The sequence below is a fragment of the Hypanus sabinus genome, chromosome X1 (assembly GCF_030144855.1).
Source record: "Hypanus sabinus isolate sHypSab1 chromosome X1, sHypSab1.hap1, whole genome shotgun sequence".
Lineage (NCBI taxonomy): Eukaryota > Metazoa > Chordata > Chondrichthyes > Myliobatiformes > Dasyatidae > Hypanus > Hypanus sabinus.
The window spans coordinates 46,238,722-46,254,720 of NC_082738.1; positions in this window are offsets into that span (position 1 = coordinate 46,238,722).

Genomic DNA, 15,999 nt, shown 5'->3' on the forward strand with positions numbered 1-15,999 from the left:
CTACTTGTAATTTCCTTAAAAAATTGCACTAGGTTTGTCAGGCAAGATTTTCCTTTAAGGAAACCATGCTGAGTTCTGCCTATCTTGTCATATGCCTCCAGGTACTCCGAAACCTCATCCTTGACAATCGACTCCAACAACTTTCCAACCACCAATGTCAAGCTAACAGGTTTATAATTTCCTTTTTGCTTCCTTGCCCCCTTCTTAAACAGCAGAGTGACATTTGCAATCTTCCAGTCCTCCGGAACCAGGCCAGAATCTGTTGATTTTTGAAAGATCATTGCTAATGCCTCCGCAATCTCCACTGCTACTTCCTTCAGAACACGAGGGTGCATTCCATCTGGTCCAGGAGATTTATCTACCCTTAGACTATTCAGCTTCCTGAGTACTTTCTCTGTCGTAATTGTGACTATGCATATTTCTCTTCCCTGACACTCTTGAATGTCCAGTATATTGCTGATGTCTTCCTCAGTGAAGACTGATGTAAAATACTCATTCAGTTCCTCCGCCATCTCCTTATCTCCCATTACTATTTCTCTAGAATCATTTTCTATCGGTCTTATATCTACTCTCACCTGTCTTTTACTCTTTATATACTTGAAAAAGCTTTTAGTATCCTCTTTGATATTATTTGCTAGCTTCCTTTCATAGTTCATCTTTTCCCTCTTAATGATCTTCTTAGTTTCCTTTTGTAAGCTTTTTCAAAACTTCCCAATCCTCTGTCTTACCACTAATTTTTGCTTCCTTGTATGCCCTCTGCTTTGCTTTTACTTTGGCTTTGACTTCTCTTGTCAGCCATGGTTGCATCCTTTTTCCATTCGAAAATTTCTTCTTCTCTGCAATATATCTGTCTTGCACCTTCCTCACTTCTCGCATAAACTCCAGCCACTGCTGCTCTGCCGTCCTTCCTGCTAGTGTCCCTTTCCAGTCAACCTTGGCCAGTTCCTCTCTCATGCCACTGTAATTTCCTTTACTCCACTGAAATACTGACACATTGGATTTCGGCTTCTCTTTCTCAAATTTCACAGTGAATTCAATCATGTTGTGATCACTGCCTCCTAAGGGATCCCTCACTTTCATCTCTCTAATCACCTCTGGTTCATTACACAATACCCAATCCAGTACAGCCGATCCCCTAGTGGGCTCAACAACAAGCTGTTCTAAAACGCCATCTCGTAGACATTCTACAAATTCTCTCTCTTGAGATCCAGTGCTGACCTGATTTTCCCAATCCACTCGCATGTTAAAATCCCCTACAATTATCATAACACTGTCCTTCTGGCAGGCCTTTTCTATTTCCTGTTGTAATTTGTAGTCCTCATCACTGCAGTTGTTTGGAGGCCTGTAGATAACTGCCATCAGGGTCCTTTTACCCTGCGATTTCTTAGCTCAACCCCTGCGATTTCTTAGCCCAACCCATAAAGATTTCTTAGCCACCCCCTCTACCTACCTGCCTATCCTTCCGATACACCGTGTATCCTTGGACGTTCAGCTCCCAGAGACATGCATCCTTTAGCCACGTCTAATGGTGGCCACAATATCACACCTGCCAATCTGTAACTGTACAACAAGATCATCCACCTTATTCCTTATGCTGTGTGCATTTAAGTATAACACCTTAAGTCCAGTATTTGGTGCTTTTTGCATTGATTGCACTGCAACTCATCCCAATGGCTGCAAATTTGCTCCATCACCTGCCTGTCCTTCCTGACATCCTTACTGCTCACTACCTTAGATCTAGTTCTGTTTTCCCTCTCCTCCATTCCATCATTCCGGTTCCCATCCCCCTGCCAAATTAGTTTAAACCCTCCCTAACAGCTTTAAACCTTCCCGCCAGGGTATTGGTCCCCCTAGGATTCCAGTGAGGATCCCCCTAGGATTCATGGCCTAATGGGCAGCAGTGATTCCCTCCTGTATGCTTCTAAGCCTTGGACTGCCTTCAGAAATGTCTTAAAATATTGGAGGGAGATATTACCAATATTTTTTGCAATATCCTACAATTATTGCAAGCTTCAAAGTTGGAACCTAGCCAGTGATTCCATTTGGGTGAGTCTTACTTGGGCAAGGGCACCTATTATGATGTCATAGGATTTGGCAAGTCAGGTAATTGTATTGTAGCACAGTATATCCATCAGTAAATGCAACAGCTGTGACGTAATAATGATAGTGTCCACAGCAACGACAAGACAAAGTTGAAATGGTACCTGCGATGGAGTTTTTATGATCTTTGATCTTCAACAACCACCTATATTATACAGGATGATTGGATAAGCAGAGCAGCCATGGCTGGTGCAGGCTGAGTTCTGTTAAATTGTACAAAATTAAGTGGTCAGTAATCCTGAGGAAAAGTTAAATTGCCGAACATCAAGAGCCATCAGTTAATATTACAAGGTATGTTGTTTCTGCTTTTATTTATCTGTTTATTAGTTGGTAATTATATGCAAGATCAATTGCATCAGCTACTTTTACAGTCATGTAAATGTTTCTGGTACTGGAGGTACTTAACTGTGCATGCAGCATATTGCGGTTCAAACACCCTATAATTTTAATACCACTTAAGACACTCTGTGTATTTGGGTATTTCATTTTGATTATTTTGTACCTTTGGTGTATGGTTTAGATTGTGGTGTCAGCCACCATTCTTGGGAATTGGCATTTTTTATAGTATCTGCCCACTTACTTTATTCTTCCCTTACAATATTTTGAGTAATATTACAGATATTCATCCTGCAAGTATATATGATTTCAACCAGTAAACTTTCTCGGGAGGTCTAAAAATTAACATTTTACTTATTTACTGCAAATATTCCAAGTCCTGGTGACTAAGTATCTTATGGAGTGTGCATTGATTAAGGCATTAGGTATCTGAGACATTATTGCCTGTAGCATTGTAATGGCATGCAAGGAGGTAATTCATCCTGTGCTGGTTTCCTGTGGAGTAATCCAGTTGCCCTACTTTTCCTCTTTAATTTTGCAAATTATTTTCTATCAAGTCTCAATCAAATTTTCTTTAAAAATACTCATTTTACAATCTTTGCTGTGGGTAAACTCCAGATGACAGCCAGTCCATGTAGGTAGCATAAATTCCTATCGCTCCCTAAACCCATCCCCAGTTATTCATTCATCATTTCCAATCTGTCCCCCAGGTCCTTGTGCCATTTTTCTATTTATTTACCCTATGCAAACACATCGTGGTCTTACATACCTCTGTTAAATTGCTTTGCAGTCTTGTTTGGTTTAAGAAAAGCAACACAGTGTAACATCACATCTGAACGCCTTCGTCCCTAGAACTATACAAGTAAATATTTTCTCCAACCTATCTGTAATCCACATGTCCTTGCTAAAAGATGATCAGAAATCAATGCAGTCCTTTAGTTATAGCTGAACTAGTGCTTTTATAAACATTCAACATAACCTACCTGCCTTTGTACCCATGCCTTTATTTATGAACGGAAGCTCTAGCAATGCACTGTCTGATCTCTCCACATGTCCCTGTCACCTTCAAAGATTTATATGGGTCCCCTTGCTCCTGTACAGAGTCATTCAATGTTGTCTCTCTGTTCTTTCTGCCAAATTGTGTCTAGCATTTCATTTTTCTCCACTTGTCACACCCCCATATATGGTGTCATCTGCAAATGCACCACTACCCAGATTACTGGCATACAGTGTAATGGAGGGAAAAAACCTAGAAATTGAAAGACACCCAAGCTGAAATGTTGCTATACAAGGAGCTAACTATCCTTTTGTTTGTGAGCTTGTCTTGGTCAGCACTGTGGATGGTACCATTCATCATTTTATTGAGAGTACAGTTAAGAGGTAGTAGTTGGCTGGACGTGTTCTGGCTTTTGTGGACAAGACCTCTTTTCAACGTTGTTTAGATTCCAATTTTGCAGCTGTACTTGAATTATTTGGTGGGGTTACAAACAATCTGTTGGAGGAACTCACTGGATCGAGCAGCATCTATGAGAGGAAAGGAAATGCTGAAATTTTGGGTTGAAACCCTGCGTCAGGACCAGTTGTGTTCCTACAGAAGATTGTTGCTCTCTTGTGTAGTGTCTTGGGTTTCCCCTTGGTGAGCTTGTTTTCTGGGTGAAAGTTACAGCATCCGAGTTGGGTTGGTGTTGAAGCTATTTCTTGGAGCAATCAGGAGAATATCAAAATCTACTAATAAATACTGTTTTGAGGAGATTAATAGAGGCTCTATACACTGTGCTCCAAGTGTGACCTAACAAATCTTTTATACATCTGCAACATGACTCTTGTACTCAATAAGACCTTTAGGCACAGGAGCAGACTTAAGCCATTTAACCCATTGAGTCTGGTCCACCATTCCATCATGGCTGATTTATTTTCCCTCTATCCCTCTCAACACCATTCTCGTGCCTTCTCCCTGTAACCTTTGACACCCTTACTAATCAAGAATCTATCAACAGCCACTTTAAATATTCCCAATGACTTGGCCTCCAGAGCAAAGAATTCCAGAGATTCACCACCCTCTGGTTAAGGATACCCAAACCTTAGCTTCACCATCAGCTTTATATTTGTACCCTGTAGGAAACCCTTTGGAATTGGATTCAGTAGTGTCTGGGACAATTCTTAAAACATCATGCTGGTTATTTTTTATTTGTTGCTTAGTTACTACCAAACCCTTACTCCACCTTACCATTAGTCCTTCCCAACAGCTTGTTTTACCTGTTTATTACCACAGTTGTGTAAGAGGCTGGCAGTATTTCCCAGGATGTGTAACACGTACTAATGGTTGAGTAAATAATAATTCATAAATATTTTTCCATGTGTAGAAGTAGTTTACCTCTGTGTGGTCCCCATCCAGTAGTTGACCAGATGGGATTATTGCTTTCTACTGCATTCCTAACATAATTATAGTCAGTACATATCAAGACAGGTCCTGTTGTTTTAGACATAATTCTAGTGCTTTGGTCTCTGCAAATTGAGCTGTATGAATCCCTTACGGGTGTGTTTGCAACTCATGTGGCTCAAATTCAGTTTCCGATTAACAAAAATTATTTTGTAATCAAGAGCAGGGATTATAATTGAGTGGATCCATCTTTCTGGATTTTCATAACTGATCTATCACAGTATCATATTGGAGATTAGTGCTCCAAAGAGTGTTGTGCTACATACATTGTAGAGAAGATGGTTCTGCATCATCCATGAAAAGTAAGGATTGTAAGGCATACCTCTCAGAAAATTTCCATTTTACCATGCTGTTTTGTAAAAGTGTTTGCCATTCCCCATATCTAGTTATGGTAGCTCTCCATTCATTTATTGGTAATTTGCTATAATTTTTCAAAGTTGCATACTCTGTGCAATAATTAGTTTGTCCCCTTGCAGTGATCTTACTGCGATGTCTGTCTGGGCCTCCGTCGGTCAGAGTCGACCATGGATATTGCATCCTAGCTGTCTAGACTCGCAAGCCTAGGCAAGCTGTTGCCCGTGTAGCAAGCTGCCCCTCTCCACTCATCTGCTACTTTTTGAAGGCTTTTCTGTAGAAGGGCATTGGTGTTTCCATACCAGGCCATGATGCAACCAGTCAATATACTTTCTGCTTCACATCTATAAAGCTTGTCAAAGTTTTAAGTGACATGCCGAATCTTTGCAAGCTTCTAAGAAAGTAGAGGTACTGCCGTGCTTTCCTCATAATTGCACTTGCATGTTGGACCCAGGCCAAATCCTTTGAAATGATAAAAACAAGGAATTTAAAGTTGCTGATCCTCTCCACCTGATGAGGACTGGCTCATGGATCTCTGGTTTCCTCCTTCTGAAGTCAATAACCATATCTTTGGTCTTGCTGACATTGAGTAAGAGATTGTTGTTGTGGCACCACTCAGCCAGATTTTCAATGTCTCTCCTGTATGCTGGTTCGTCACCACATTTGATTTGGCCAATGACAGTCGTTTGTCATCAGCAAACTTAAATGTGGCGTTGGAGCTGTGCTTAGTCTCACAGCCATTAGTATAAAGCAAGTAGAGCAGGGAGATAAACACACAGCCTTGTGGTGTACATGTGCTGATGGAGATTGTGGAGGAGATGTTGTTGCCAATCTGAACTGACTGGGGTCTGCAAGTGAGGAAATCGAGGATCCAATTGTATAAGGAGGTATTAAGGACAAGTCTTGAAGCTTCTTGATTAGCTTTGTTGAGGGATAATAGTATCGAATGCCAAGCTGTAGGTTGATAAAGAGCATCCTGATGTATGCATCTTTGCTGTCTAGATGTTCCACGATTGAGTGAAATGGCATCCGTGGTTGAACTGTTGTGCCAGTAGGTAAATTGCAATGGGTCCAAGTTGTTTCTCAGGCAGGAGTTGATATGTTCCATCACCAACCTCTCAAAACACTTCTTCACTGTGGATATAAGTGCTACTGGTTGATAGTCATTGAGGCAGGTTACCATGTTCTTCTTAGGCCAAGGGTGTAATTGAAGCCTGCTTGAAGCATGTGGGTACCTCAGACTGCTGAAGCGAGAGGTTAAAGATGTCGGTGAACGCTCTAGCCAGTTGATCAGTACAGGACTTTAGCACTTGGCTAGGTACCCTATCTAAATGCTTTCCATTGCTTCACCCTCTTGAGGGATGGTCTCATGTTGGTCTCAGTATCCATCACAATACCATGGGAAAGGTATTCATAAAACTGAGAACTGATGTTTGCTTAGTCCCTTCTTAAGAAGTTACTTCTCTATCCACTATTTAGCTTTGATATGAATTGATTGTTAATTTGAGTAAATTTAACTTCAGCTTCTCCAGATTCTATTTAACCCAAGTTCTGCTTTCAAAATCTTTTTTGTCAGTGGTAGCCATGGTTTCTGTAACAATGGAACTGTGGGTTATTTGGTATCAAAGTGTAGTTTTACATAGAATGTGCTGAGGAAGTTTTCATTATAGATTGATCAAGAAATTACTCAAAAGCAGCAGAAATTGGGCCTATATTTATTTTTGCTTTGTCCAGTTGAATGAAGAATAGAAGAATTGACACCAATGACTCAGAAAATTGACATTGTAATCCAAATTGCCACTATCTTCAATGTGAAATTTAACACCATTACCAGCTTTCTCATGAGAATATTGTATAGGACAAAATTGTTTGAAAGAGACTTCTCTCTTGCATGTCTGCAAGGTTAAAAATAAACAAATTTTTTAGATTTGGACCAATCTCTTTGAATGTAAGTGCAGCTAAGTGCATTGAAGTCAGCAATGTAAACATAAATAAGCTCCTATCTTCTTCAATGTTGTGGATTGAACTTCCTTGACATTCAGAGTAGGTGTATGAGCTGTTATTTGAATGGTGACTATGGCTGATGTACCATTGCTGAATCAAGCCACTTTTATTGGGGCAGCATGGTTTAGCTTACATTTTTTCACATCATGCTTTGATACTTGCTGTAAAATTTTAAATTAGACTTTTATTGTCACCTTCCTGGTATGATTTGAAGCTGTGAAACTAAATGATCAAATTCAACAATCTTATGTATTTGTTAAATCTATACCAAAGACGAGGAACATTCATATTGAAGAATCTAAATCTTTACATCCTGTATTAAAAGCACCCAAGTAGGTAGAAAGCGAGGTAGAGCTCTACTCGACTAATTCATGTTTTAGGTCAACTATGAATTTGAATCAATTCGCAGTGAATATCTGAAGCAAAAGGGGCTTTTTGTCAGTAACCAAGTTTGGCATTCTGTACTTTTCAGTTCTCTTTCACAATATGATCACAAGTTACTTAACAAACACCACTGATCCTTGACCAAAGGTTCATGTCTATTGCGAAGTTTTACTTGGAATACCTACCTCTGTGCAAAACTTTGTCAGATGCATTTTGGAAACCAAACTGCATCACGCTATAAGACTTCCCACAGTTCTCTAGCCACATCATTGGCTGAATCAAATTATTGGGGCCAAGGAAGAGATAAATATTGTTTGCTGTGATAAATTATTATTTTTGTCATATTTAGGAACTGAAGCAATAACATAAAAGTGCAAAAGAAAATACCTTGCAGCTCAAATATGCAGAGTTTTAAGATATGCTCTGTCTATGACTGCGTGTGTTTCCTCAGGATGATCCAGTTTCCTCCCACAGTCCAAAGGTGTACCAGTTGGCATGTCAACAAATACAGTCAAAAACTTCTATAGTTGTATCGTGGAGAGCATTCTGACAGGGTGCATCACTGTCTGGTATGGAGGGGCAGTTTGTCCAGTTGTATCCTATACAATATTCCCAAGAGAATGCTGGTAATGGTGTTAAATTTCACATTGAAGATAGTGGCAATTTGGATTACAATGTCAATTCTTCTATTCTTCATTCAACTGCACAAGACCAAAAGAAGCTGCAGAAGGTTGTAAATCTAGTCAGCTCCATCTTGGGTACTAGCCTACAAAGTACCCAGACATCTTCAAGGAGATGTGTCTCAGAAAGGCAGCGTCCATTATTAAGGACCTCCAGCACCCAGGGCATGCCCTGTTCTCACTGTTACCATCAGGTAGGAGATACAGAAGCCTGAAGGTACACATTCAGCGATTCAGGAACAGCTTCTTCCCCTCTGCCATACGATTCCGAAATGGACATTGAAGCTTTGGACACTACTTCACTTTTTTTCATATACAGTATTTCTGTTTTTGCACATTTAAAAAAATCTATTCCATATACATAATTGATTAACTTGTTTATTTATTATTATGTTTTATTTTATTTACTATTATTATTGTTTTCTTTCTTTGCTAAATTATGTACTGCATTGAACTGCTGCTGCTAAGTTAACAAATTTCATGTCACATGCCAGTGATAATAAACCTGATTCTGTTTCTAATTGATCATTGTAAATTGTCCCATGATTAGGCTAGGGGTAATTTGGGGGTTGCTGGGCAGCCTGACTTGAAAGTCTATTCTGTGCAAAATCTCAATAAATAATCAATAATTAAAGTTGGTATATTACTTTACAAGTTTCCAAGGTTGTACCAAGTCTGATATACTACATTTTTTAATTAATTCTTATCTATTCTGATTTATCCCTTAGTTTAACATAATTGGCAATTATTTCATTCTGAGAACTGGATCTCACAAAAAATTGTTCTTCGATATCTGAGAGCTGAGCCCAACCAAATGGCTGTACTTCAGTGCTTAGGAAAAGTGAAAAAAAAAAATTGTGAACGTTGGTGCATTTTCCTAGAGTACAAACTGAATCTATTTTGAGATCACACTGGAAGTCCTATAGCACTGGGTGATGCAAAATGAAATTTATATGTCAGCTAATGTTCTCCTGCGCTTTAATTTGAGGCACAGTAACCTGGGTTTAGATGGTGTCTTTATTGTAGCAAACCAAAAGTTGTTCTGTTAAGATCAGATGTACACAATTTACCACATGGGTTTCCACCAGATGCTCCAGTTTCCTCCTATGTCCTAGAGACATTCAGGTTAGGGTTTGTAAGTTTTGGGCATGCTATGTTAGTGGCAGAAGCATAATGATGCTTGCAAACCCTTGCCCAGTACATCCTCGGACTCTGTGGCCATTGACAAAAATGACACATCTCACTGTTTGTTTCGATGTACATATGACAAATAAAGCTAAGCTTTAAATCTTTATCTTTTAGCATCCAAATTACTTGAAGTACTTTATTTTGACACAGGATGTAGCAAGAAACATTGAAAAGTCTTGGATCGTTCAGCATAGAGACCCTTGATTTTTGTGCAGATTTAACAAATAACTTTCATAAATGTAAATAATTATATTTCTTTTGAAATGCCAGTATATGAATCTGCAAAAGCCAATACTGCCATGACAGAACATTCAGCTACAAAATCAGTCTCCCAGGAAGAGACATCCAGCAAGATAAGCAGTGAGACAAGGAGGTAGATATTTGCATTAATTTCTCCATCCAGAGATCCACTTGGCCAAAGTTAAGCATATGAACGAACAAACCATTAGGTTAAAGTTTACCTGCTTTGTGCCATAAAAGTGGAATGTCTTAGGAATAGAAATGTTTTCATGCTAAGCATTTCAATGTTAAATGGTTTCACTCTTTGATCCTTCACACATCTACCCAAGGTGCTTTATAGTTACTTAAGTGTCTTGAAAAGTGGTGACTGTTTGAATATAGAATTTATGGCTCTCTGTGCTGAGCCTCTTGCCAAACCAAGGAAATTTGCTCTGGATAGCAAAAATATCAGATAAAACTCAGGCGAATCATGAAAACAGAAGTGCGTAATCCCCAATTTTGAACTGAAACTAAGACAGAAAAAAGTTTAGCAGCTGTTTGCCGGAATTTAGTGCATTGGCGTTTCCTATATAAAATAACATCCTGCTTCACAATGGCATTCCCTACATAAACTAGCATCCTGCTACACATTGGCATTCCCGATATAAACTAGCATCATGCTAAAACATTGGCATTGCCTACATAAACTAACATCATGCTACACATTGGCATTCCCTGCGTAAACTAGCGTCCTGCTACACATTGGTATTCCCTACATAAACTAGCCTCCTGCTTCACATTGCCATTCCCTACATAAACTAGCAACCTACTACACATTGGTATTCCCTACATAAACGAGCATCCTACTACACATTGGCGATCCCTACATAAACTAGCATCCTGCTTCACATTGTCATTCCCGATATAAACCAACATCCTGCTTCACATTGCCATTCCCTACAAAAACTAGCATCCTACTACACATTGGTATTCCCTACATAAACGAGCATCCTACTACACATTGGCGATCCCTACATAAACTAGCATCCTGCTTCACATTGTCATTCCCGATATAAACCAACATCCTGCTTCACCTTGGCATTCCCTACGTAAACTAGCATCCTGCTTCACATTGGCATTCCCAACATAAATTAGCATCCTGCTTCACATTGGCATTCCCTACATAAATTAACATCCTGACTCACATTAGCATTCCCTACATAAACTAACATCATGCTACACATTGGCATTGCCTACATAAACTAACATAATGCTACACATTGGCATTCCCTACATAAACTATCATCCTGCTTCACATTGGCATTCCCTACATAAACTAACATCATGCTACACATTGACATTCCCTACATAAACTAGCATCCTGCTTCACATTGGCATTCCCTATATAAACAAACATCCTGCTTCACATTGGCATTCCCTACGTAAACTAGCATCTGCTTCACATTGGCATTCCCTACATAAATTAGCATCTGCTTCACATTGGCATTCCCTACATAAACAAATATCCTGCTTCACATTGGCATTCCCTACATAGACTAGCATCCTGCTTCACATTGGCGTTCCCTACGTAAACTAGCATCCTGCTTCAGATTGGCATTCCCTACATAAACTAACATCATGCTACACATTGGTATTCCCTACATAAACTAACATCCTGCTTCACATTGGCATTCCGTATGTAAACTAGCATCCTGCTTCACATTGGCATTCCCTACATAAACTAGCATCCTGATTCACATTGGCATTCCCAACATAAACCAGCATCATGCTACACATTGGCATTCCGTACATAAACTAGCATCCTTCTTCACATTGGCATTCCCTATATAAACTAACATCATACTACACATTGACATTGCCTACAAAAACTAGCATCATGCTACACATTGGCATTCACAACATAAATTAGCATCCTGCTTCACATTGGCATTCCCTACATAAACTAACATCCTGACTCACATTGGCATTCCCTACATAAACTAGCATCCTGCTTCACATTGGCATTCCCTACATAAACTAACATCCTGCTTCACATTGGCATTCCCTACATAAACGAACATCCTGCTTCACATTGACATTGCCTACATAAACTAGCATCCTACTACACATTGGCATTCCTTACATAAACTAACATCATGCTACACATTGGCATTCACTACATAAACAAGCATCCTGCTACACATTGGCATTCCCTACATAAACTAGCATCCTGCTTCACATTGGCATTCCCTACATAAACGAACATCCTGCTTCACTTTGGCATTGCATACATTAACTAACATCCTGCTTCACATTGGCATTCCCTACATAAACTAGCATCATGCTACACATTGGCATTGCCTACATAAACTAACAACCTGCTTCACATTGGCATTCCCTACGTAAACTAGCATCCTACTACACATTGGCATTCCCTACATAAACGAGCATCCTACGACACATTGGCGATCCCTACATAAACTAGCATCCTGCTTCACATTGTCATTCCCGATATAAACCAACATCCTGCTTCACCTTGGCATTCCCTACGTAAAGTAGCATCCTGCTTCACATTGGCATTCCCAACATAAATTAGCATCCTGCTTCACATTGGCATTCCCTACATAAACAAACATCCTGACTCACATTGGCATTCCCTACATAAACTAGCATCCTGCTTCACATTGGCATTCCCTGCGTAAACTAGCATCCTGCTTCACATTGGCATTCCCTACATAAACAAACATCCTGCTTCACATTGGCATTCCCTACATAAACGAACATCATGCTACACATTGCATTCCCTACATAAACTAGCATCCTGCTACACATTGGCATTCCCTACATAAACTAACATCATGCTACACATTGCATTCCCTACATAAACGAACATCCTGCTTCACTTTGGCATTGCATACATAAGCTAACATCCTACTTCACAGTGGCAATCCCTACATAAACTAGCATCCTGCTACACATTGGCATTGCCTACATAAACTAACAACCTGCTTCACATTGGCATTCCCTACGTAAACTAGCATCCTACTACATATTGGCATTCCCTACATAAACGAGCATCCTACTGCACATTGGCGATCCCTACATAAACTAGCATCCTGCTTCACATTGTAATTCCCGATATAAACCAACATCCTGCTTCACATTGGCATTCCCTATATAAACTAGCATCCTGCTTCACATTGGCATTCCCAACATAAATTAGCATCCCGCTTCACATTGGCATTCCCTACATAAACTAACATCCTGACTCACATTGGCATTCCCTACATAAAATAGCATCCTGCTTCACATTGGCATTCCCTACATAAACTAGCATCCTGCTACACATTGGCATTCCCGATATAAACTAGCATCATGCTAAAACATTGGCATTGCCTACATAAACTAACATCATGCTACACATTGGCATTCCCTGCGTAAACTAGCGTCCTGCTACACATTGGTATTCCCTACATAAACTAGCCTCCTGCTTCACATTGCCATTCCCTACATAAACTAGCATCCTACTACACATTGGCATTCCCTACATAAACGAGCATCCTACTACACATTGGCGATCCCTACATAAACTAGCATCCTGCTTCACATTGTCATTCCCGATATAAACCAACATCCTGCTTCACATTGCCATTCCCTACATAAACTAGCATCCTACTACACATTGGTATTCCCTACATAAACGAGCATCCTACTACACATTGGCGATCCCTACATAAACTAGCATCCTGCTTCACATTGTCATTCCCGATATAAATTAGCATCCTGCTTCACATTGGCATTCCCTACATAAACTAACATCATACTACACATTGGCATTGCCTACATAAACTAACATAATGCTACACATTGGCATTCCCTACATAAACTATCATCCTGCTTCACATTGGAATTCCCTACATAAACTAACATCATGCTACACATTGACATTCCCTACATAAACTAGCATCCGGCTTCACATTGGCATTCCCTATATAAACAAACATCCTGCTTCACATTGGCATTCCCTACGTAAACTAGCATCTGCTTCACATTGGCATTCCCTACATAAATTAGCATCTGCTTCACATTGGCATTCCCTACATAAACAAACATCCTGCTTCACATTGGCATTCCCTGCGTAAACTAGCATCCTGCTTCACATTGGCATTCCCTACATAAACAAACATCCTGCTTCACATTGGGATTCCCTACATGAACAAACATCATGCTACACATTGCATTCCCTACATAAACTAGCATCCTGCTTCACCTTGGCATTCCCTATATAAACAAACATCCTGCTTCACATTGGCATTCCCAACGTAATCTAGCATCCTGCTTCACATTGGCATTCCCTACATAAATTAGCATCATGCTTCACATTGGCATTCCCTACATAAACAAACATCCTGCTTCACATTGGCATTCCCTACATAGACTAGCATCCTGCTTCACATTGGCGTTCCCTACGTAAACTAGCATCCTGCTTCAGATTGGCATTCCATAAATAAACTAACATCATGCTACACATTGGTATTACCTACATAAACTAACATCCTGCTTCACATTGGCATTCCGTATGTAAACTAGCATCCTGCTTCACATTGGCATTCCCTACATAAACTAGCATCATGATTCACATTGGCATTCCCAACATAAACCAGCATCATGCTACACATTGGCATTCCGTACATAAACTAGCATCCTTCTTCACATTGGCATTCCCTATATAAACTAACATCATACTACACATTGACATTGCCTACAAAAACTAACATAATGCTACACATTGACATTCCCTGCATAAACTAACATCATGCATCACATTGGCATTCCCTACGTAAACTAGCATCCTGCTTCACATTGGCATTCACAACATAAATTAGCATCCTGCTTCACATTGGCATTCCGTACATAAACTAACATCCTGACTCACATTGGCATTCCCTACATAAACTAGCATCCTGCTTCACATTGGCATTCCCTACATAAACTAACATCCTGCTTTACATTGGCATTCCCTACATAAACTAACATCCTGCTTCACATTGGCATTCCCTACATAAACGAACATCCTGCTTCACATTGTCATTGCCTACATAAACTAGCATCCTACTACACATTGGCATTCCTTACATAAACTAACATCATGCTACACATTGGCATTCACTACATAAACATGCATCCTGCTACACATTGGCATTGCCTACATAAACTAGCATCCTGCTTCACATTGGCATTCCCTACATAAACGAACATCCTGCTTCACTTTGGCATTGCATACATAAACTAACATCCTGATTCACATTGGCATTCCCTACATAAATTAACATCCTGCTTCACATTGGCATTCCCTACAGTAACTAACATCCTGCTTCACATTGGCATTCCCTACATAAGCTAGCATCATGCTACACATTGGCATTGCCTACATAGACTAACAACCTGCTTCACATTGGCATTCCCTACGTAAACTAGCATCCTACTACACATTGGCATTCCCTACATAAACGAGCATCCTACGACACATTGGCGATTCCTACATAAACTAGCATCCTGCTTCACATTGTCATTCCCGATATAAACCAACATCCTGCTTCACCTTGGCATTCCCTACGTAAACTAGCATCCTGCTTCACATTGGCATTCCCAACATAAATTAGCATCCTGCTTCACATTGGTATTCCCTACATAAACAAACATCCTGACTCACATTGGCATTCCCTACATAAACTAGTATCCTGCTTCACATTGGCATTCACTGCGTAAACTAGCATCCTGCTTCACATTGGCATTCCCTACATAAACGAACATCATGCTACACATTGCATTCCCTACATAAACTAGCATCCTGCTACACATTGGCATTCCCTACATAAACTAACATCATGCTACACATTGCATTCCCTATATAAACTAGCATCCTGCTACACATTGGCATTCCCTACATAAACTAACATCATGCTACACATTGCATTCCCTACATAAACGTGCATCCTGCTTCACATTGGCATTCCCTACATAAACGAACATCATGCTACACATTGCATTCCCTACATAAACTAGCATCCTGCCACACATTGGCATTCCCTACATAAACTAACATCATGCTACACATTGCATTCCCTATATAAACTAGCATCCTGCTACACATTGGCATTCCCTACATAAACTAACATGATGCTACACATTGCATTCCCTACATAAACTAGCATCCTGCTTCACATTGGCATTCCCTATATAAACGAACATCCTGCGGCACTTCGGCATTCCCTAAGTAAACTAGCATCCTGC